The sequence below is a fragment of the Melopsittacus undulatus genome, chromosome 3 (genome assembly GCF_012275295.1).
Source record: "Melopsittacus undulatus isolate bMelUnd1 chromosome 3, bMelUnd1.mat.Z, whole genome shotgun sequence".
NCBI lineage: Eukaryota > Metazoa > Chordata > Aves > Psittaciformes > Psittaculidae > Melopsittacus > Melopsittacus undulatus.
In genome coordinates this window covers 46,456,501-46,482,442 of record NC_047529.1, presented here as the reverse complement: position 1 = coordinate 46,482,442, position 25,942 = coordinate 46,456,501, and positions in this window count along the sequence as shown.

Sequence of the window (25,942 nt, the reverse complement as noted above, 5' to 3'; positions counted from 1 at the left end):
GTGCTTAGCTGTGTAAAAAATCTCTTCCAATTTGCCTGAAAAAATATCCAGGTGTAATGATTTTGGGTCAGGTAAAACAATGAGACTTAAACTCTTGTTTTATAGGCATCTGTGTTAGCAAAAGCATTTTTGACAGCTGCTCCAGAAGCAGTCTGTGTCTTCACATTGAGTCATCGCCTGCAAAGTAAAGCACATCCACTAAATGCTCCTCAGCCTGGGCTTTTGTGCAGAGGGTTAGAAAGGACGACCCACATCTGGTATCTGAGCATACATTTCCACATTACATGAGGAAAGTAAGCAGAAGACAAAGGCAACACTGACAAAATCATATGCCAAATTCAACTTAAGTGTAATATGACATGACGTGTGGTGAGGCTGATTGTGTGATGTATTTTGGATAAATTCCACTGTAAAAGCAGTGGAAAATTGAACTGGATAGATTGCATTCAAAGACAGAATTTGATCAGACCTAAGTCATGTATTACCTCTTAATTCCCGCAGTTTACTACACCAGCTCCTAAAGCCCAAATAAAACCAACTTTATGCCCAATATAAATATGCCTGAGGTAAAGATCGGTGACCTTTCTCCCATATGTTCTGATAACTTTTCATGGAGCTCTACTGAGCATCTTCTGCTTGGGTTATCTCAAAAAGTACCACGTTATCAAAAATTTATGGCTGGTTTCCAAACAACAGCTAGACTAAAGACAATTCAAGGTGGATCACTCTGTGCTGACATAAATAAGAGTTTTAGTCCTGTATGTTGTGATAGTGAATCTGCCACTGTTGTAGCAGCTTTTTGTCTAGTGTTTTTATCTGCTAACACTTGAAGGGTATTATTACCCCAAATTATCTGCAGCTGAAATTCTAAATCAATTAAGTTAAACAAGCAAGAAATTTGGCCTGTTATTATTATAGTTAGTTGTATTATCCTAGCACCTGAGACAGGACTGAAACTTCATTACAATAGATAATATCTAGACTTAGAGAAATAAATTCCCTTGTGAGGGTTTTATAGTTATATGTAAAATAAAATATAAAAAGTTGTTAAAAATAATAGGAAAAATGGAGGACAACCTAAGAAGTTGATATGATTCTATGGTTGGTTGGATATGTAACCTGAATGAATTGACTTTATTAAAAATAAAATAAATAAATACCAGCAGTCCCCTATTGACCCTAATTTCTTTATTGCAGTAAATGGACCATTCACAAAGAACTGAACGGTTCATAGGTCTGCATTTAGCATCCTGCTATTTGCCAGGACATTTGCAATTGAATCAGACTGAGCAGTAGCTCTGTGACTGAAGTCGCTTTGTGTCAAACCTCAATGCTTTGCTGAACACTCACTGTTCTCTGAGCACAATATTGTCCCCAGTCACATGCTGACAAAATATTCATATGTATTTCCATCTCAAAGCTGAAGAGAGTAGCCTCCTGAATCCTTGCTTTTTAAAAGCCATTTTGGAATTGTCTTAAACTAGACCACAGCATCCTGAGCATGAAGTAAAACTTGCATGCGAGAAGCCTGTGTGAAGGAGCTGCTGCAGTTCAGAATCCTGCTATGGCTTCTTTCCCTACTGCTCATTAGTGAAGACTTCCACAGGCACTCTTGAAAATGCTGCCCACTATCCTTAATGTGCTTGGAGCAGTTTGCCTTGATCTGGAGAGTTGTCTTGTACTTCACATCCTCTGGGAGAATGGTGGCTGCATTTGTGACTTGTATAATAAGCCCTCTGTTCAGGTATTTCCAAAGAAGTGCCTGTCCTCCCAGAAAAAAGCCTGGGCCTGCTTGAGGTTCCCTTCAGGAGCAGGACCTAAGACAGCAATTAGAATGATGAAAAAACTTCTCTGTTCCTGAAAGGTAGACACTGTTCACTGGGATGACAGTTGCCAAGACAAAGTGTAGAAGAAATGTAGTATTTAAATTAACAGATGAGAAGCTACGAAATGTAACAGTGAACAGCTAAGAAAGGGGTGGCCAGCAGAAGTACAATTTTGGCTTATGCGTTCTGTGCATAGGAAAGACCTCCTTCTTGGTTGCGAATTTGAAGCACAGCATCACGGACCCAGGACCATCCCCACTCCTGGAGTTTCATGTACCAGCTTGGAGGCAGTGTGACCAAGGGCAGCCCCTTTCTTTGGAGACCTTGAAACCAAGGTTCCCAGATAGTGCTGTGGATGCCTCAACCAGGGCCAACCCTACATCCAGGGGGAGGGAGATGCTGTTTACAGAGCAACAACCACCTGACCTCCGCTGTTCCCTGACATATTTAATTGGAAAAAAAATGACAAGGTTTGTATCTAGGAACTTATTTCTGTCTGTAATAGCATCTGAAGGTGTATTTTTTCTTTTTTCTTTTTTTTTTTTTTTAAAAAAAAGGCCAATTACATTTTCCATAAACTGCAAGGGAAAAACTGCACTCAGCCTATTTTCATATAAAGCCCTGGTGGCATGCTTCAGCTTGCAGAAAGGATGATCTGTTGGACAGCACCATTTATAATATCACCTGATGTTTTCACACAAAAAAGGAAAGTTTCTCAGAAGAAAAACTGAACCCATGACACTGGAGAATTAAAGTCTTTTACATTTTTCAGACTCCTTAGAGGAATTCACTTGAAACTGCAATGCTCTTTGTCTTCCTCTTTAGCTGCTGCTGACACGTCAGGAGCGGAATTTGTCAGAGATGGCGGAGTAGTTCCTCATAACATTCATTTCTCTAGTCTTTCAATATATTGAAAGCCTACAGTTGCTCAGAAAGCAGAGCACTTGGCATTTCTGGACTGAGATAGGGGCAAGTTTAGATCCAGGAGCCTTGATTTTGCTTCATGGCAAGTGCATCAGTTTGGGGGCTGACAAACTGGCAAGGAACTCATTCTGTGGAATTAATGGGTTTGGGTAATTACATACATATAAAATGCAACCTGTGTTTAGGCAGTTCTGATGCCAGCACCTCATTCAAGTTCACACCAAGAAAGCAGGCTTCAAAAAGTATGCTTTGCAGCTTTTATTGAACATAAAACCTTGATAGGCAGAAAAGGACGATACACCTCAGATCAGATAAAAATGACTGAAGAAAAGGAGGTGAATTATAACAATGTTATTCTGTGAGGGTTAAAGATCCTTAAACTGGAAAGATCTGGTCATATCTCTGCCAGCTCTAGAACATTCTTTTTGTAAAGAAAAAAGACAAATTTACACCAGCCCATATTACAGTAAATGAGCAAAGACCTGAAGTAACCTCCTTCTAAAGCTTGACCAAGGCTTTTTTCTTTTCTTTTTTATCCTGTGGGAAAAGTTTACTGTTGTTGAGACAAGCTGTTGAGACATGTTGTTGAGACAAGTTTTGCTCCTGACTAGTATTGACCAGTGTAGAAAGGGAAAGTTACCTCATGGTTCTGTTCATATATAGCTTCATAGCATTTTACTTCACATTCTTAAGATCTAGGTAAGGATGCTGGTGCTCTGTGTTGTTGGGCATTTTTTATTTCATTTGATAGTCCCTGTAGAACTTGAGCCCACTGAACTCTTGGATGACGTTCTTTCTACCTAGGATTAGCTGTTCATTGGGGAAATTTCTAAATGCACTGCTCTGGAGCAGAAGGGTATAGATAGCAAGGTGCATGTACAATCCCTTCTAGATATACCAAGGCTTAAGTCTGGTCTCTCTTTATAAAGTTGAGGAGAAAAAGACTAAAGTATAAATAAGGCATTTATATAAATACCGAATTAAAATAACAGCAACAGAAGAATGAAGAAAATATTAAATTCCTAATTTGGAGTAGCCACTCTCTGTATTTGAGGGACTAAGGAAATAATGTTCAGCAGTCATGTGCTCTAGCCATAGATAAAATTCTAGACATTTTTTAAGAGGGAATTCCTGTGAATATTTTGAATGTGTGTATTTGGTCTGGCTGGGATGGAATTAACCTTTCCCTGAGCAGCCTTCATTACTTTGTATTTGTAGCTATAAAGGAGTTGATAAGACACCAATGCTTTGGCCTCTGCCGAGCAATTCTTCCATGGCATCAAGGATGTCTCTCCAAGCTCACCCCAAGGGCTAGTGGTCTGGGGGTGGGCAAGCAGTTGGGAGGGGTCATAGCCAGGACAACTGACGCAGAATGACTAAAAAGATACTCCATACTGTATCATGTACTCAGCAAGAAAAGGTAAGATATAGGAGAAGGGGGACATTCATTAAAGTCTTCTGACACAACCAATGTGTTATTGGGTTCTACTTCCTGGGAAGTGTCTAGGCATCTCCTACTAATGGGAAGTACAGAATAAATCTTTTTGTTTTCCTTTGCTTCCACATGCTTTATTTGGTTTTCTTTTATTAAATTGCCTCTACCCTGACTTGTGAGTTTTTCATCTTTTTTTCACCCCTGTCCCGCTGAGAATGGGGGGTGATAGAGTGGCTTGGACATGGTGGCTGGGTACCTGGTGGCCAGCCAAGGTCAACCCACCACAGAAAACTGCAAAATATTTTTAATTTCAGCTTAAAGTGCTGCAAAGCATAACTTGGCAGGTGAGATGTCCTCAGGCAGTTCCAGGTAGGAAGAGTATCCAAACTCCTTGTTGTTCTATAGAATCACTCAAAACCTATATTTAAGAAAAAAACACTTTTTTCGAGTGCTTGAAATGTCTTTCTAAGTTGCTGGAAAATTTGGCAAAGCAAGAGATCCAGCCTAGAAACTTAAACACTTCTTGTTACAAGGAAAGGTCTTTCATGAAGTTATTTTATAATTCACAAGGGTTCTTATTCTGAAGCTGTTCACCTGCATCTATAAAAGGAATTGATAAAAATATGTGATCAAAGTAGTATAAAGCAAATGGTGATTTTCCTAAGATTAAAGTGCATTATTAGTTACTTAACTGGAAATGAAAATTGGCTCTATTAAACATTTTCATTAATACACTGTTTCATAAAACAAGTTTTTGTAGGGCATAAATTTCCAGACTATGTTATGTTACATCACGTTATGTCATGTTGTGTCATGTCCTGTCGTTATGTTATGTCATGTCACATCATGAGATGACATGTCATGTCATGGTATGTTATATATACATTTAAAACAATCTAAGTTTTCTATAAATTTCAGTTGTAAACATGCCTTCCAAAGTTAGAAAACATTTACACATCTCCAAGCATTGGTGATATAAGTAAAGATAAAAAAATACAATATTCATAATTTTTTGAGTGTGCGAAATGGATGCTGTGGGCCCTAAGAATATAGGCAAAATATGCAAAGGTAGTCTAAGATCCAGGCTGGTGTTTTGTGAGATTCAGAAGAGCATCCAAACTACTATTTTGTGTTATATGAAAATCACTGGCTAAAGGTATTTTGAAAACTGCACTCCTAGAGACATTTATCAATAATACTTTGATGTTTTGCTGTGTGCAGAACCAAGTTAGCTAACACATGGTAACTCAATTCTAATCTGGCATGGCAATTTTTTCTGAGTTTTAGATGATAATATGTACCTCCATCTTGGAGATGGTTCTTGAAAAGAGATATGCTGTCAGTGTTTCAGCTCATGTTATTGTAACTTAATAACACTAGGATAACCAGACATGCCATCTTTAGATTAATCATGGAATCATAGAATCATAGAACAGTTAGGGTTGGAAAGGACCTTAAGATCATCTAGTTCCAGCCCCCCTGCCATGGGCAGGGACACCTTACACTAAACCATATCGCCCAAGGCTTCATCCAACCTGGTCTTGAACACTGCCAGGGATGGAGCATTCACAACTTCCCTGGGCAACCCATTCCAGTACCTCACCACCCCCACAGTAAAGAATTTCTTCCTTATATCTAATCTAAACTTCTCCTGTTTAAGTTTGAACCTATTACCCCTTATCCTATCACTACAGTCCCTAATGAATTGTCCCTCCCCAGCATCCCTGTAGGCCCCCTTCAGATATTGGAAGGCTGCTATGAGGTCTCCATGCAGCCTCCTCTTCTCCAGGCTGAAAAGCCCCAACTTTCTCAGCCTGTCTTCATATGGGAGGTGCTCCAGTCCCTGATCATCCTCGTGGCCCTCCTCTGGACTTGTTCTAACAGTTCCATGTCCTTTTTATGTTGAGGACACCAGAACTGCACACAATACTCCAAGTGAGGTCTCATGAGAGCAGAGTAGAGGAGCATAAATCAAGAAGACTAATTATAAACAATTTTAAAAGAAAAGGAATCATTTAGTTCATCAGTGTAGCTAGCAAGGAAAATTGATTTTTACTTCTTTTCATAATTCATTAAGTATATGTTAGTTTTGGGCAGGGAGGGAGAGAGTTATTTCAAATTTCAGCACCTGGTTCTATCTGAGCAACATTTGTCAAGCCAACACAATGGACAGCAGAGTCCTTCAGAGTGGTTTACAGACAGGGGACACCTTTGCCTATGTTTCTTATGCTGCTCCTGCCTGGGACATGGGAGCTGCCCCAGCACTGCTGGGAGGAGTAGGAGGATGGCAATAATTTTTGCATCAGTTTGACCCTGGAGCATAGCTTGGCTCAGTTCTTCCCACCTGGGATCTCTCTCCAGTTGTCCCCTGTAATTTCCCAGCAGAAACAATTGTGTCTTAACAATTTTGGCAGAAATTTGTCCAAACTCAAAAACTGTCAGTCAAAAGCTGCTTGTCATCTCCCCAAGTGACCTGTTCCAGTGCTGAGCCACCTGTGCTGCTAGGAAATTACTCTTGTCCCATCTCCCGAATTTCCAGTGTAAACCTGTTATTGTGCTTAATCCTTTCACCCGTTGATCTGGAGAATAATTTATTCTTTTCCTTCTAGTAGGAAGCTTTGAAGTGTTTTGAAGATTGTTGTTGTGTTTCCCTTTGGTTTTCTCTAATAGAGGCAAGAGTGTTCCATTTACTTCAGGGTAGCAGCTAATTCTCATTTAGCACATCATATTGTCCTCTGACAGATGCCCCCGTAGCTGTGTTGTGTATTGTTTATGCTTAGAAGTCTCAGCACTAAGTAATGTATTAGTATCTAACTATCGCCATGCACAAAGCAAACAAAGGTCTTTCTTCATTGTCTGTTTATACAATTTATTTATGCTAAATTATTTATTTGGAAAACATAGCTCCAGAGTGTCTTCAGCAAATTTCTGATATCTAAAATGCTCTTTATGCTAGGTGTGAATACAAATTGAAAGGATAGGACAAAAGAGCTGGCGCCATTACTATACACAAATATTATTGTTTTGTTAAGATTTTTTGCTTTGTTAGACCACAAAAATGATTTAGGATATGTTGGTGGACATGTATGATTTATGTTGCATACAGTCTTAACTGGTATGCTTAACTATTATATATGACCTTGATTGTTATCATTGGTCATGCAGCTAAGGTTAGTCTCATGGGCTATGACAAAATAATTGTCCACAAAGACCATGAAGGGATCAAGAAATGCAATACTGAGATGTGAGTTAAGAAAAATGAACAAGTATTCAAAGGAATGACCGAGGAATTAAAATCAGATGTTTTTTCTTGGTTTTAAGGGTATTATTCCATTTCAGTGGGTTGGTTCATGATCTCTTCAATGAAAAGGTGTTCTGATGTCTAAGTATATAAGTTGTCCCACTTACATAGATAGATAGGTCTTGAGATCTTAAAGCCAATAAGGCAAACTTGAAATGAAAATGACCAGGCACCCTCCTTTCTCCCAAATACAAGAACTTCCTGACCAGAGCAAACCACCACAGAACTTGATCTTGTCCAGTTCCTGCAAAGCAGCTGATAAATGCAGTTTCCCAAAACAGTGTCTTGGAGTTACCCTTCTAGTCTATTTTCTGTGATTCTCGTAACTCTAGCTTTAACTGGAAGTATTTAAGTTTGGGAGGAACAGAAAAGGTAGCTGGTGACAACCACAGAAATTGAGCAATCACAGTTAATTACCCAGCTTTTCAATCCCTGAAATACTATTTCAAAAGTAACTGTCCCCTCCCCATCCCTTTTATCCCTCTTGAAAAAGACATGGTGTGCCTAATAGGATATTGTGCTTGGAAAGAGATTAGTTAAAACAGATCCAAATCTAATTGTCTTTATAAGTCAGTTAGTCATTTGCCTCAAACAATGGAAGACACAAGATCATAATTAAGGCTTCCAGCTCATGGCAAGATAAAATGCACACCATGATAGCAAAGCAAGTAGTTGAATGGGTACAGCATGTCGTAAAGGTATTGCCTCAGAGAAAGTCTATTGTTCCCTTCTGAGCCTGTGAGCTGTTCTTTAATTGATGAGAAAATTAGAAACAGATTATGATTTTGGAGGCAAATCTGCTTTTTTTTCTGAAACTGTCAAATATATCTCCTGTAACAGCATCAGCTTAGCAGAGGAGAGCATGTATGAACAAAGGTCTGCAGCTTGAGGTGTGACTACACTGCTCATCAGTAATGCCCTGGGTCCCACCAAGACCAAACAAACCCTTGAGCTGGGATCCTTGTGCCTTCTTGTATGGGCAAGCAGGTGTGGGGTTACTGGGTGGGTGGAATGAAATGTATACTGTATATATATATATATATATATATAAATTCCATTTATACTTTCTGGAGGTGTTCTTCAGGTTGAGAGAGCAGAGCTTCACTGAGTGTCTGGGTAGTTACGTGACTAGCATCCTGGTCCCAGAAGCTGCCACTGTACATGCAGAGATCAGCATTTAGCCTGGGTGCAGTCCTCGACAGAGACAAGAGAGACCTTGTGTAAGGAAGGATCCCCCTCCATCTCACCTAGCACCATCACATTTTGCACCAGAGCTGTGCTGGCAAGGCTCATGTCCAGACCGACACACTGTGAGGTGTGGGCCTGCCCAGCCTGGCTCTCCCCCAGGGTTTTAAAACTACTCTGTGTACCCAAGCTGTGCACATTTTGGCTTTTTATCTCCTGCAGAGAAGCGAGGCTATTGACTGCCTTAGAAGAGCTGCTCGGTAATTCCAGCAATCTTTGAGATGCTCCAGACCCAGAAATCTCTGCAAATGCAGTACGCTCCCCATCTAATTTCACTCCATTAAAGGGTTTGTCTGAGAGGGCAGAACCTTTCGTGATTGAAATCGGAGAGTAGAGCTCAGTGAGAGTATCTTAGCTGTCAGGTGCATGTACTAGTCACCAGGCTACAGCCTATTTAGAAAAGAATTTACTTCAGACTGTGGTTTCGCATGATAAAGCTGAGCCTTGCAACACTCCTTTGCAGTATCCTTGCACTATTCTGCCACCTCTCATCATCCTCCCAGAACCTCTCCCCATTTTTATCCCTATACACCCTCTTTCAGCTCTGCTTCTGGTGACTATATTGCAAACTGGATCCATTGATCTGGATTTCAAATAACCTTCTTTTCTTTAATGAGTTTCTTTAATGACTGGCTTATTTTTGAGCTGGGTAGCTTCCTGAGTAATTTCTCAGTGCAGCCACACAAGCAGCTATTCTGGCCCCATAGAAGAGCAATGACACACAGCACCAGGTAGAAGAGAGCTGTAGGGCATGAATATATTAAAACACCTTGGACGCTTCATTTTGTGAAACCTCAGAGTAAGTCTTTCATATTAAATTTACTCTTCTGGGCATAAACTACTTATAGATTCACAAACAATATAAAAGCACATTAAATGACATTCTTGTCTATTGTTTTAGACACTCCTGGATGATGATGGATTTCCAGGCTTGATTTACAACTACTGGAACTGTTAGTTGAAAAGAGGGAGAGTTCTTCCAAATACATCACATCTGCAAATGGGAAATATGCATTCCAGTCCTCAAAAGCAGCAGAAGAAAACAAATCTGTAAAACTGTAAGTCCAAAAACACTGTGAAAAAGAGCCTTTTCTTTTTTTTTTGGCATTGCTGAGGATACTGCCTTTCATTTCCTTAGTCTTTCTTGGAATTAAGCATTTTGTTACAGAACAAAGGGAATACTGCGGGTGGGATTCAGTTCAAAAAGAACATATTCAAATTACAGTTTCTACAAGTAGGCATTTCCTGTCACAGTCAATGCAGTCAGTCCTTGGAGAGCAGTTCTTCTCACCCAAGAGCAGTCAAGAAGGGTGGGATTTGGTTTCCTGAACACAGGCTGCTTTTGGTGTTTGAGATGCTCAGGAGATCTGACTAGGGCAGGCAGATACGTGAGGCACAGCAGACCTCCACCCTTTAATGGCAGCAGCTGAAGACAAGAAAGATAATTCACAGGGTCTAAAAATACAATAAACGCCTATACTTAGCTACTGAATCTTACATAGCAGCTAGTCAGTTAAATAACTTTACAATCTCAATACATGGTCAATGACAATGACTTGAAGTTCACAGACTTTAGCAGGAGCTCATATGGATATATTTAGATTCCTACATGTAGGTATACAGGTTTAGATGTCTTACTCTCAGTTTGAATCCCATTCTATTTGTCAAATCAAACAAACAACTAGTTGCTTATTTTTAAGAGAAAATCAAATGTAGTTTAATGTGAATCCTTTTTAAATATACAGTAGTTCTGCCAATAAACTGAGAAATCATCCTGTTGTGGCAATTCTGGGAATGCACAGATTTGGCAGTGGCTCTGTGTGCCTGTGGTCTTAAATACTGACATCTCGGTATTTGGCAGTTACACAGAGTGCTATGTGAGGCTCAGCTCTTTGTTTGTGCAAGTATCTGAAATGATTAATTAATGATAAATAGTCAAAACTAGTAAATATTCATGCTCACATGAATGCCTGTGGTCTTACAACAATATTCCTCCAAAGATCTTTCTGAATAAAACCTCTTTGCCTATATGAATAATGAAGAGGAGAAAAGTTGAAAAGCTTCCTCAGTCCATTCAGACAGCACACAGCAACTGCAGGATATTGTATTTAAGTGCATATTTTAATGTTTCAGCCTATCACCCAGACATAGCACAATTATCTGAAATTTGATTATACAATTTTTGGTGTGAAAACCATTTTTCCATGCTTTGTAAGAGTAGCTGAAAAACCTCCTGTGTTTCTAGCACAACACAGATTGCCTGTCTGACAGCTAACTGGGCAAAAAAATGAAACAAAAATAAGTGTTCTGAGAAAATTTTCTCAATTTGAAGAAAACAGCATTCTACTGCCATTTATTTCACTTACTTTGTTTGTCACTACTTACCAGCAGAACAATTCAAAAACCTTTTTTACAGGTGTAGCCCTAGGAAAGTATTTGTGTCAAAACACTGTGGCTTATTCCTGTAAATGATTGAGATGGACTAGAGGAAATGTGTTTAAAACATGATGAAACTCTGGATGTCTAGTCAAAAATAGGTAAGTGAGGGTGACATTTTTATGCTGGCCATTAGTAAACCAGTGCAGAATTCCTTCTGTTTAAACTTGGTAATTTTTAAAGCAGATAATTGTGTTATTTTTTTGCCTGGATGCAATTTGTTTGTTCATTTTTTTAATGTATGTTTTATTAACTACAAATTAATCACACTGTTGCTTATATTTCATTTAGACAGTGGCAGGTTTTGGCGTCTTAAGTGCGTATTTACTTGAAGTTTGGATTTACATCTGCTACACTACTTTTTGAGAAGAAAAGGGTTACTGGGCTACTCATGAAAAGCTATTTGCAAAAGCTACAAATGCTGATTTCTTTTCACTTCTGATATTGAGCAAGGTTGCCAGTAAAGAGGTGCTTTATTTTATTGCTTTTAGAATTTGAGATTCTCGCCATGTTCCTTCTCAGATATCCTTTAATCTTTCTATAGCCACAGAGAATGTTTCCAGTTTGAAGGAAAACCTTTTCAGTGTAGCACTGTAAATGGTTTATGGGGGAGCTCAGGTCCTCAGACACCCTAATCGAACTACTGTTTTGGGGCAAGTCAGAAGTGAGAAAAGAGGAAAGAAATAAACCACTCTAGAGGAGTGGAAATTACCAGCACAACCCAGAAGCCCTTAAAGCAAGAAGAATACATGTTCTTTTGATCTATTATTGTTAGTATGCAGGTGTGAATAAAGTGGATAGATTAATTGGAAAATAGCCCATAGACCGTTCATAGATAATGAACTACTTATGAAATCTTTAAACAAGATGCCTTTATAGATCATATGACTACAGTGCTTACTTGAAACACAGCTGATTCTGATTTGGATATAAATAAATCTTTTTGCAGAAAACTGGCAGACCTCTCAAGCTGCCACATGGCTTTTGAGTAGCCTGCAGATTTTAAACCAAGTGAAATGCTTGCTGTGAAAACATACATCCTGTACTGCTGCTTGCTGTGGCTTAAGCAGAAATGGAAATTAGAAGTAGGTGTGTTTGTGTAGCCAACTGCCATGCAGAGCCAGCATGTTTCTGCCATCACTGAAGGGGGAAGGAGGGACCCATTCACCATTATCATTCATTTTCACACTCGGTCCACAAAGCATCTTTTGCAAGCAGCTTTGGAGTGAAGTAGGATACCAACACACTGGCCATTGTGCTGTTGAGCATGCAGAGGGCATGGTACCAGTCAGCACTGGGTCTTCTGAACCAGCTGAGCCTGCTGTTCACAGGGGACTGACAGGAAAAGAAATAAAATCTGCCATGGACAGTGTCAGAGTGATATCAGCATTTGTAAGGCCAGAACAGGCCATTAGCTCAGCATATATTACCAAGTTTTAAGCAGTTATTCTTATATTGAAAGTGGTGACTTACACCTGACTAAAATACAGCTGCAATGTGTCCTTAACTTATTCACACTAGCAGGAGTGCTCCAATTTTCTATCAAATTCTTAGAGCTCTTAAAATCTGATTTCTGGTGCAAATATTTTATGGAAAGTGAATCTTGATGTTAGACTCCAACACTCGTTTAAAAGTTGCTGATTCTTTAGCTGTGCCAGCTGTGAAACCCATGCATTGGACTATTGCTGGACACAGATGAAGAGAGTTCATTAAAAAATATTGAACCAATAATTCACTGACATTTCTTGCTGTATTTGCCTAGCTCTATTAGTTCCTAAATCTCTAAGACCTTTCTAAACATGTGGAGTGAGACTGAGAAAATAAAATGAATCTGTTCTAATGGAGACATTTGTCACTGAGGCAGATCAGCAAGCCTGAAGTTAAAGAACAGACACTAGGAAATTGAGGACATTGCTGAACTAAGGTTAAAGCCTATGATCATGAGAATTTATAAGCTGAACCAGTCAAGAGCAGCTGATGCCCCAGATCTCATCCAAGTCTGTTTGTTTGATCAGTGAACTAGAGCCATAATGACAGCTGAAGTACTGTCTGAAATACAGAAATGCTGAACACTGGGAGCAATTCTTTCCTGAATAAATGCCATGCGAATGACTTAAAAAGTGTAGCTACTTAAAATACTCATCAGTTAGCCAGAGGTCAGAAGAAAGTATACTGAAGTCACTGTACATTAGTCCAGCATTCTTTGACCTTCAAACTTCAGTAGGTACTTCGAAAAACAGAAAAGAAAATGTATAATCAGAAATTATGAACTGGAATAATGAAGGAAAAATGTTCTACTGGTGTAAATAAACCAGTGCTACTGATTGGCTTATGTGATAGATGCAATTTTAGGCTTCTGTTAATTACAGTATGTTACATCTAGAGATGCTGTTTCTGACTCAAAAAATAGTCATTTAATCTCTCATTGTAAGAATATAGAACATGTTACATGTAAATTAGAACTGAATACTCTTGTATATATAGCTAAAATATTTTTCTTCTCAACTTCATATCTCTGTTTCTTGTTCTTCTTATTACTTTTGATCTTTTCAAGCATATATGAAATAAAATCCCAGAAGAGGCTGAGGAATCTACTTCTCAGGTATAGTGTCTCCCATTTAATAGATAGACATCTACTTTACCATGAAATATTTTTTATGCCATAAGAAATATAGATAATAACTTCTAGTAATGTACAGATGGTTCATTGGCAAATTCATGCCTATAACAGAGTGATAAGTTTTCATTCTAAGAAAAAAAAAGTAAATGTGCAAATCATAATACTATTACTGGATGCATAGAGTATAGCACTGTTTAGGAAATATTCGTTCTACAGAGCCCAGTGCTCATGCTTTCACTAAGAGAGGACAGCAGCAATACATATTCATAACTGTACTCAGAACTGCTGGCATAGGGCTGCTGCCATCCGCATTGACAGATAAGCATTTTTTTCTTAAAGTTCATAATTTTTATATTTGAAGGAGCAGAAGTGATAGAAATCAGGACTGCATTTATAGGATGGAAAAAAAACCCAGCCATAATATGGCTGCTAGCAGCCAAAACAAACACTGTGCAAACACTGCCCTATTGCTTTGGTGATAACAGCATTAAATGAATGTGCACAATTGAGTTATAAATTAAACAGACAATGGGGTAAAGTTTTCATGAGGTAAGGTGGTGGGTAATAAGAAATTTGAGTAGGAGGTCAAACAGGTAATCCACCTCCCCCTTTCTCCCTGTCCCCATTGCTTTTGAAACAAAAAGGCACACGGATCTGTAATTTAAAATCACAAGAGGAAGGATGTCATGTCCAGGCTGTTAAGTAGGAAATGAGAAAGAAGAGTAGCAAAATAACAGGCTGAAAGGAACCATAATTTCTGATTGTGTATTGTGCAAGTGAGGCTGGTGAGGCACTGGAACAGGTTGCCCAAAGAAGTGTTAAATGCTCCATCCCTGGCAGTGCTCAAGGCTAGGCTGGACAGAGCCTTGGGTGACATGGTCTAATGTGAGGTGTTCCTGCCCATGGCAGAGGGGTTGAAACTAGATGATCTTAAGGTCCTTTATGACCCTAACCATTCTGTGATTCTATTTTTCTTAGTTATGGGGTTTACTGGTTAAGACTAATAGTATTTTTAAAACCGTAGTTTATTTGGGTATAAATGTAGCTATAAAGTGGTGCTTCTCCAGAACTGTAGATGCTCTTGTCCTTTTTCTGTATGGTTTTATGACCAAAAATAATAACACTAAATATCCACTTGAACTTAGGGACAGAGGCACAGGAACCCTGATGACAATCCCTCATTTCAGGAACTTCATGAATTTTCTTCACCTGATTTGGTGAGAGAAGGTTTGGTTCAATGCAGTAGCCTGAAGGGTAAACGATGGGTTTGCACAGAGGGGAGAGAGACCCAGAGCATCCCTACCTTTCTTCCTTCTCCCTCCCTTTTCCAGGAATACCTTGCTAGGCCAGTCCTTGAAGCTTTTTATTCTTTAGAAAGAGGCCCCAGTTGTTTTTTTATTTTTTTCATTTATTAAACTCTTCACTGTGCTTTTGAATGTATGATGGAGCACAAAAAGATACACAACTACTGTCTTCTCTTGAGAGCCAATAGAAAATTGGCCTATCCCAGATCTGTCAAATGGACATGAAAAAAATAGGAAAAAGAAACAGCAATGGTGAGAGTTGAAAATGTGACAGGCTGGAAGACAGGGTACAGCAGACATCCCTCTCTGTGCTACTCCTAATCACTTGCTACTGCAGCCAACAGGACAGCTCAGCAAGTAGGTTTGGGAAATGTCATGTAAGCTTTTTCCTTGATGAGCATAAAGGGTGTCTCTACCTTTCAAAGGTTACATTTGATGAGCTAAAATACCCTCCAAACACAGAGCAGTGTTTACAGACATTTTCTCAGCTCTTATTTTCTCTAAACTTTCATATCTCTTTTGATGGTAAAGTATTATATTTTTACAAGAATATAAGAAACTTTGCGGTTGAGAAGTGCCTTTTAGACAATTGTATCATGTCCAGAATGTAGTTTGTGTCCTTTCTTCCCACTATTTATTCATTCAGGAGCTCATCTCACTGTCTTTTTAAAGAACTAAGTTGCTCTATTTCAGTGAGTCATTTGAGTTTATTCCATGTTTACTCTAATGTGTATGAAAAATTGATTAGGTTACTTTAGACTCTGGGTTAAATTAAAACTCCCAGATTCTTACTTGGAATTTCATATTGTAAAGCTGAATTTTCTCTGTATAATACATTCCCCTGTAACATGTTTGATTAGCTGCTAAGATAGAGTATGTACACTCACTTAAGAGCTACTTAGCCTTCACTGTGCTGGGAAGAAAAGGACACATAGAGGCCATGTTTCAGTTTACCTATTTAATACAAATATTTTAGCCTCTGAAGTGGATTGTTCTCTGGAAGGTATTATTTTTTCTTCATTGGCTATCAATGGATAGCAATGTTTATGTGGAAAACATCTACGTTAGGTAGATAAATCCTGTCTTGGTACCTAAATATTAGAGAACAATTCTGTCCTGCTCTGGTAATCTCTGAGGTATTTAAGATCACTTGTGGCCTTTCAATATATAGAGGGGGCTTATAAGAAAGACAGAGAGACTTTTTACCAAAGCCCTATAGGGCTTTGGTAAAAGAGCAAGAAAGGGGCAATGGTTTTTAACTCATGGAAGAAAGATTTAGATTACATATAGGGCAGAATTTTTTTATGATGAAGGTGACGAGACACTGGAACAGGTCAGAGGAATTGTGCTTCCCCCATCCCTGGAAGTGTGTAAGATCAGGTTGGATGGAGCTTTGAGCAACCTGGTCTAGCAGAAGGTACCTCTGCCCATGGAAGGGGGCTTGGACTAGGTGATCTTTAATGATTGCTTCCAGCCCAAACCATTCTATGATTATATGATCATGTGGATACTCCACTTTGTCCTGTAGTTTTTCTCAGATCCCCGGGAAGATGTGTTAGTGCCTGTAGAGATATGCCAAAGGAAGCTGGGAACTTGATCTCTACTGTGGTGTTGAAATGAGTAAGGCGACATTTGGTGATGCAGTACCTCCAGAAGTAAGCATACCCTTTCCACCAGCTGCACATCTGGAAGGGTTACCCCTTCCATACCACCTTTCGATAGGGAAGACCTTTCAGATGAAGTGACTCTGCTCCTCCTGCTGAAACAGGCCACATGCAAGATTCATTGTGAGAGGGATGCCAGAAGCAAAGTATAGCCTGCCTACAGCCCAGTGCAGAGCAGAAACAAGTTCTTGGAAAGGGCCCTTGACTGTATGGTCTAGCTGAGCTCCCTTACTGATCTTCATTAGCCATAGTCCTTCTTTCTCCACTGATGAGAGTCAGCGATCCCAGCTGTGCTAATGTGACAGTTCTCAGGCAGCTCCATTACCTTGGTCCGGCCAGGGTGTCCAGCTGTGTGGGTACCAAAGCAGTTTCCAGAGGTTTTGTGTGTAGTCATGCTGGAATCCAGATACCTACATTACCTGTAGATACTTATGCACTGTCCTTGAGTGAGACAGCAAAAACCAAGGCACATAAGAGGTGCTGTTCAAAAAGGAAAAGCTAGATGTTTCAAGAGGGAATCTCACTGGCTTCAGAGATGTTGACTGGGATGTAAAAATAGAAACAGATGGAAAAGAAAAATATATAGATAGTCCCCATATAGAACATGAGTGCAGTTAGAAACATTTTAAACACAGTATATGGTTAAATAAATCAGATATACTGTCATTGTGAGAACCCTTCTCTGTTTTAAGTAGTTGATAGTACAATTTGTGTATAAGGAATAGGAATGCTGATACCACTTAGCCATCTATGCCCTTTTCAACTTGTGGCAGGTTGTTTTAGTTATAAACAAAAAATATTAATAAATCTACTTCAGAAACTATTTTTTTAAATATAAATTCATTTGTGAGCTGTTACTGGTTCAGCAAATGAAACCTGAAACACCTGGCTGAGGTATATTTATTATGATTGCATATGAACTCTAGAATAGATTTAATACAATCATCAAATACTGAATAAAGTTGCAAAATGGTTTACTATAGCAAGAGGGTTATACGGTAGATCTTATGTGGAAAACAAAATTATAAATTACTAATGAAATAGCATTTGGAACTGGAGTTCGAGTGTATAATTTATTCCATTATGAAAGTATTAAATTACTTTTGTGCAAAAGAACAGGATAAATGATTATGAGGATGAAAAATGGGGAAAGGGAATTAATATGCATTGCCATGGTATATAATCAAATGGTACCAAATGCAGCTGTACAGTTACAAAACCAAAATTTTCTCTGTAATACAGTATCTAACAAACTCATTAAAAGATCAGAAGATGAATCTGCCACTTATGGCATTTTCAATATATTGTAAAATTTTCCTGTCACAAACCACAATAAAAATAAAGTCTGAGCTCTTTAATGAAAATTATCTAGTTGGGGTTTTTTTTAGGGAATAGTTTCAATATTTAATTTTTATTTTCTGTTGCTTTAAATTAAGCTCAGAAGGAAGTTCTTTTGAATCAAGGGAGACTTTTCAGCTAAACTGTATTGAATTTGCATTTTTTAAAGTGACAGAATCCTTTTGTGAAACCATAAATTTATTTAAATTATGTGTCCTCCACTGGAAAAAAAAATAAAAAAAACCCTCCTGACCAGAACTACTGAAAACTGCTAAAAGCAAAGAGACATGGGTTTAAAAGTACTGAGAAACGTCTACAATTGCACCTTATCCTACTGTTTCAGTTTACCAGCCTGATGAATTAGGCTGCTGTTCTCTCATAAGAAAAAGAGAAGTGAGAAAATACAACAGTTATTGGCATGAAACTTTTGTAACCCGTCAACAATATTTTTTTCCCATTCAAAATGTTAAATTGGTAAGATTGAGGAATAATAAAGTATTTTATGTATTAATGAAGTATTAATGAAGTTAGGAAATGAAGCAGTACATAATTCTCTGCCTGCATTACAGAAAAATTTTGGACCAGGCAGGGGGTTGAAAAGGAAAGGGGTGCTGGGGCAGTGGTGGTGGTGTGTAAGCCTTCAGAGTCCCAAAGCCTAGGCAAGAGTTCCTTGACCATGACTTTATCATTCACACTGATTTTCTGTGTGAGTTAAGGTGAGCAGAGTTTTGGGACTGCTTAAACGAGTTTCTAGCCAGGAGGCATTCCCATCCCAGGAGATTTCAGAGCCAAACATCTAAGACCACGATTCAAGTCTTGCCAATACAGCTGAGGCAGAATGCAGAACCTCTAAGGCAACAGGAAAAAAAAAGCCTGAAAAGGGAGAGTAAATTAAAAGACACAGTAGGAAAGAAGAGCAGATAACTAATAATAATAATAGTAAAGACTTATTCAGGGAAAGAAATGGTAGGGGACATAATTATAACCAGAAGCATTAGAAAGAGTGTGATAAAAAGGAAACAGAGAGAAGGAGTGACCAGAAGGAAAACAAAACAAAATAAGTTAGAACTTAATTAGGCAAAGTAGTTAGTTATGTCTGAAATCTTTCTGAAGACCCAAAAGCATATAATATAGACAGTGAAGAAAAAAAAGCAACTGCTAAACTGCTCTTCCTTTTGGAGAACTGAAGGTTTTTCTGCAAAGAAAGAAAGAAAAAGACTTGAAGATGACAGAAGAGAAAGGAAGTAAAAGATGGAAGGGATACTGAAAGAAGTAAAGGCAAAATGCACACAGCTTTAGGACAGAAACATTCAATGTAATTTATTCATATTCATGTCAGCTTGTGATTTAGAGGTTGTCAGGCGGTGACTTATTACAAGTAAGGCCTCTCACAGCCAGGGGATTTACTGTCAAATTTACATCCTCAAGCAAAACGGTGCTGTCAATTCTATATTTTCATTAAAAAAAAAAAAAATTACATTACCCTCCTTTCACAGTGTGTTACAGAACTAACATGGACTCCAGATATATGTTTGTAAAATAGCTGGATAAAAGTTACTCTAAAACTTAAGTTGCTCCACTTAACACTGTCATGGGAAGTAAATTCCAAAATTCAGTCCTCTAGGTGTCCATATTTGTAACTGCATTACCATGCAATGTATTTGTTGATTTTCCAGTGCAAACATCTAATAATCCTTTAACTATTGCCAGATAAAGCTATCTTGTGATATGACTTTTCAGATGCAATCTGAAACTGAAATAAGTAAACCTAAAATTTCACAGAAAAAATAGGTGACATTGGAAAAACCATATCAACATATTTCAGTGACATATTTAACTAAATTAAAAATGCCCACAGTACAAAAGGAAGCAATATTTTAATCAACTTGCTTAAATCATCTGACCCAAACAACATTTCTGCTGTTCTTTGACATGGTGCTGCAGAAGTCAAGGGTTTCTCTACACATTTTAACAGTTAGATGGATGGGAATCATTTCACGGACACCTACTTTTGATGTTAGACATCTCATCAAACCACTCAGAGCTCCCTTAGTGCTCAAGAGGGAGAAATAGACTCTTCACAGACTGTTTCAGTTCCACAGCAATCCATTGGGATTTTTCTGTGAATAGATGAGTGTACTGGTGAGATGTACTGAGGATATCAGCATTGCAGAACTGGACATCATCTGGAAAAGAGCCACATGTGTAATCCATACGTTGAAGAAGAGCTTTCCCTCATTCATTTCCTGTTATTGAAAAAGCGATTAAGGAGCAACATCACTGAAGAAGAATATTTGGACATTAATGGCTTCTTTAGCTGACTGGTGAAAGGCGTAGGTGGCACCCTAGGTGGTTGGAAGTGAAAGTCAGACAGAACTGAATGAGAAGTAAGGAAGAGCTTTAACGAGAGCTGAGAGTGGGAGCTAACTCCCCAGAAGAGAAGCACTGAGTTGTTGGGTATCTGTACATCTCCAAAGGCTCAAAGAAATTGGAGGCTAGGGTTTAAATGGCTAAATGTTCCAGGATTTCTTTTGTGGGTATGTGAGTGAAATGAAATGTCTTTCAAGATACAGAAGGCTAGAACTTGTGACCCAATAATCTCTGTCCTTAATCTTCAGAAACACAGAAATGATTTAAAAATGTTTCATTATCATGGTATACAGAGGGAACTTGAAAACGCTGCTGATCAGTTGTTGTTTTATATTTAAAAAAAAAAGAAAAAAAGAAAAAAACCACCCCAAACCAGTAATTTCTTTAAGTATTTATATTGCTTTGAAATGTGCACGTGAACATTTAGGACACTGTAAAGAATGAGAATCTGAGATTCTAAGAAATCTGTTACATTGCTGCACATAAGAGCTAGAAGCACATTACTCAGTTTCAATTTCCTTAGGAAAATTCTCAAATATTGGAGAACTTTCTGAGTGTGAGCACTGTTTGCAAGACTGGTAGCAGTGATTTACTGAACAGAACTTCATAACTCACAAAGAGTTTTAAAGCGAGGGGGATCGCTCCTACTAACTTGCACACCAAGAGCTCAACAAGCTAGATATTTGTTACACAAAAACATACATATTCATTAGATTTCACAGACATAGGAGGAGGTTATTACAATTAGTTCTAAGAACTCACTAGTAGCATTCCCCTCCCCTCTACACCTTGGCACTGCCATCTGGTGGTCTCGGGCCAGGGTCTTCTGGATGAAGTAAGAGGTCTTCCTTGCTATGCACTTTTCATCCTTGGCACAGTTTACCCAGCTGGCAACTGCAAGTCTTTTAGAGAGTAGTTGAAACAGGTGCCAACCTCATGAAGTTTAACCATGCCAAGTGCAAGGTCCTACACCTGGGTCAGAGCAATCCCAGGCACAGCTACAGGTTGGGCAAAAAGGAAATTCGTGGTAGTCCTGCAGAGAAGGACTTGGGGGTGTTGGTCAATGAGAAAATGAACATGAGCCGGCTTCAGTGTGCACTCACAGCCCAGAAAGCCAACCATATCCTGGGCTACATCAAGAGGAGTGTGACCAGCAGGTCGAAGGAGGTGATCCTGCCCCTCTACTCTGCTCTTGTGAGACCTCACTTGGAGTATTGTGTGCAGTTCTGGTGTCCTCAATATAAAAATGACATGGAATTGTTAGAACAAGTCCAGAGGAGGGCCATGAGGATGATCAGGGGACTGGAGCACCTCCCATATGAAGACAGGCTGAGAAAGTTGGGGCTGTTCAGCCTGGAGAAGTGAAGGCTGCGTGGAGACCTCATAGCAGCCTTCCAGTATCTGAAGGGGGCCTACAGGGATGCTGGGGAGGGACTATTCATTAGGGACTGTAGTGATAGGACAAGGGGTAATGGGTTCAAACTTAAACAGCAGAGGTTTAGACTGGATATAAGGAAGAAATTCTTTACTGTGAGGGTGGTGAGGTACTGGAATGGGTTGCCCAGGGAAGTTGTGAATGCTCCATCCCTGGCAGTGTTCAAGACCAGGTTGGATGAAGCTTTGGGTGATATGGTTTAGTGTGAGGTGTCCCTGCCCATGGCAGGGGGGTTGCAACTAGATGATCTTGAGTTCCTTTCCAATCCTAACTATTCTATGATTCTATGATTCTTATCAGACATTCATCTTCTTGAGGGAAAAGGGTCCCTGATTTTAAACAATGTGTTTCAGCTACCTATTCTATTCTGGGTTATAGTTTAACTACAAGATCAGCAAGAACAAGAACATACCTGTTCCGTATACTAAGTTAAGACAATCAGTACATAGTTTAAAGAAAACTCTTAACCCTTTCATTAGTCCATTACTATTCCTTGCATCAGCATGACACAGGGAGATTTGAGCTCCTGTGTATTCTTTACGTCAAGCAGGTTTTAAATATGAAAGCTTTGCTAACAGTAGATTCTGCAAGACAGTTAAGATGGCTGCAAAAAGGCATCTGCAATCTCAAAACACATGATGTGAAAGTTAAGGCTTTCCATTTTTATTTCCTCTGTTAGCCTTTCACATAGCTCAATAAAACAGTTGTCTATTATGAGTGACCATTGACTGTTATTTTTGAAAGAGCACACTACATTATAGTAATGCAATTACCCTGGAGAATGCTATTATTTGGAAATCTAATTCACACTCACTCAAATGAAATGTTTTTATTTCATAAAGTCCACATTTGAGATCTGTGCAATTTGAGCTAACATCACCACCCACCTTTCTTCATGTTGGCCAGAACACTCTTGACAACAAAATGACATGCTGTGCTTCTAAAATGTTCACATTTGTACAGCTGCCTCTGTTTTATTGTAATAAATTGGAATGCGTCCTTCAAAGGGAAAAGAAAAACACCCATTGCTTTAAGTTTTACATTAAAATTTGAAACATAGAAATCTTAACTGCATTGCATATTTTTATTAAATTCAGGTACTTTCCCCTGTGGGCAGACAGGTTCCTAATGAGCTTGTTTACCAAGGTTTTGTTGTTGTGCTTAAAATTAGAATAGGAGCAAAATGAGCCTCTTCTTCTGTGTTTGGCAGATTCTTTATCATGAGAATGATAGGTTCAAGTAACTAACCAAGCAGATGACATAGCCGTGCTGAACTGGTGTTTAATGGTGATAATAAATGACAAATAGAAAAACAAAACCGAAGTTTGGTGCAAGTCACTGATAAGAAATTTATCATGCAAGCAAGCTGAACTTCACCCAGCTTTTTTGTGCAAGGCAGTTGACATCATTGACTACCGCCATATCCTTCACAACACCAGTTGTTAGCATGAAAACAAAGTACAGTAAACAACACAGCACTATGCACAGCATTCACTTATGCTGAGCACCTGTTTGGTTTCATTATAATTTTCATCCTCCTTCTGATTCTCTTTCTTTTGTCCCTTGTTATATTTTCTTAATTATCTCCTTTTAACTTGCAGACTTCTAAGGGAAGAACCTGTGGGTTTTATTGTTCCTTACCACCTGCACCTTATTTCTGGGAGGTTTGGAAGGAAAATGCTTGTCTCTTCATTTTCAGCCACCATTCCAATTTTACCATAGGATATTGTTTTATGAAACCAAATGGTGAAATCTATGATCTTGGAGCAAAATTGGACACAATAGCCTCCATCAAAGAGCAGAAAAATTGCCTTTTGCTGTCCCAGTGTGTGCTCTGCGACTTGGAGGACAATCTTTAGCGTAACAAATTGGCTTGAGATAATTGATTCCTGGAAAAGAGTCATTGAACCTACAACATTAGGACAATGCTTACAATGGGATTTTTTTGCAATAATTCACGTTAGCAGCAACTATGCTGTCTAACTGAGGGGCTGCCTGCTCTCCAGTGAATCCTGATCTTTTCTCTCCAATGCATTACATCTTTCTTTGAATGTACAAAGCTGCCCTGTGGCAGCTGCTCGTTCATAAAGGCTTCAGAGAAGAATTACTCTGTAATATACATTTTAACTGCTTGTGGGTTAAAGGAGGGTTAACACAGTCTCTTCTGAGCTTATTTTCACATGGTTCTCAGAAGGTTAGTGTCCTACCTCACTTAATGGCAAAACCATCAGTATGCTTGTAGAAGCAAATCAATCACACAGTCACTACAATCTGAAATACGCTTGAAATGGTGCCTTTAGGTAAAAGGCCACCTATTGGCTTGAGTGGAATGTCAGTGTATGGCAGAAGAAGTGAATTAAAAAATTATGCCTGCCTGTTCTGAAAGTTCGATTTTCTAAAAGAGGGTTTCTAAGTCTGCTGCCCTCTTGGGAGCAAAATACATACAGAGCTTTGGAGCACGGTTAATGTTGAGTTACAGCACCATTACCACTCATCAGTTGTTGGCTCAAAGGTCTATTTTTCACATGAAAAGCTTAGTTTGAAATGAGTGGCCACCTTTTGACTCTATTAGATTTTACGGCTTATGGGGTAGCTGCTCAAAGGCAGTGGCTGAGGTCCAAGAAGATATTTCCTAATGGTAGGAGAAAAGCTTGTTGTAAACTCTCAATCACCTCTGTAGAGCATAGAGAACAAGTAGTTTTGATGACATTTATAATCTGAGGTTTTGGGAGTGTTTGGTTAAAAGAACTGATGGGTTGTATTTGGCTCCTGGACCACAAACTGGCTTTTGTGAGCTTGAGGGTGAGGAAATGTTAAATCTTGACTTTTAGGTCACAGGCAAGCGCCTAGTGAGTAATGTCAGTTGCTTTTCCTTAGCTTTCTGATGTTTATTCCAGAGTACATTGTATGTAGCCATTAATTCCCACCAGCAACAAAAGATCAGTCAGTGACTGAGACACAGAGTAGTCACATTTTTTTAACAGAATTGATTTCAGGATTTATACATTTTTCGGGGGGGGGGGGGGGGGCGGGTTTGTTTGTTTGGGTTTTTGTTTGCTTGTTTGTTTGTTTTGTTAGGAATGTAGCATTTGAGAAGTATTTTCCTTTGAAAAGAATTTGCATGTCCAGGGAAGGTATTTGAGCAAACGGAGAATCTGAGAGTGCAAAACCTGTTTCTCACATTGTCTTTATAAAACAGTGAGTGCTGTGGGACAGAACACCTCTGGCATCTCACACTCTGAGAATAATTAAGATACTCAAATGGGATAAGAGGATACCATGTTTTCCGTGCAGGAGGAAATCTGCTCCCTTCCAACTGAAAAGTACAAGACACCTTCCCAGGTTATTTTCCAGTGCTGTTAGGTTTTAGTGCTCCCACTTCTCATGCTCTATCCACATCCTTGCAACCATACAGTTAGTATAGGAGTTATCTTCATTTGAAAGAATTCTCTAAATAATATAAAGACTGGGATTTCTCACAGCACAAACAAATAAAATTTGTTCTCCAAGATGATACAGCCATCAAATCTGTTATTTACCTTGGGATATACAACCATAACTACATTTTCAAGGATGGTTTTGAAAGGTTGCCTTCTCAAGAGACATTAATGTAAAATCACATCTGGAATTTAAAACAAGTTCCACACTTGCAGTGAAAAAGTGTTTGAACTCATGCCTTATGACTTTAAAACCTATTTCTATGTTTATTAAATGTCAAGAAACCCTTATACTTCTCAGCACTACCACTAATACAGCATCACAAAACTTGTGTCAAATGTATGGATAAAAGCAGTTGCAGGAACCCACATTTCATGGTGTGTGTTTTAGCTAACACTTACCAGTTGCCAGTTTTTGTTATTACCTGATAATAAATCATTTCCAAGGTAAAAAAAAAGTGCTTTTGAGCTGCAAAGATAAATTAAAAACAAAGTTAAAAAAGGAAAAGAGTGATTATTTTCATTATGTAGGGGGACTACAGGGATGCTGGGGAAAGACTCTTCATTAGGGACTGTAGTAATAGGATAAGGGGTAACAGGTTCAGAC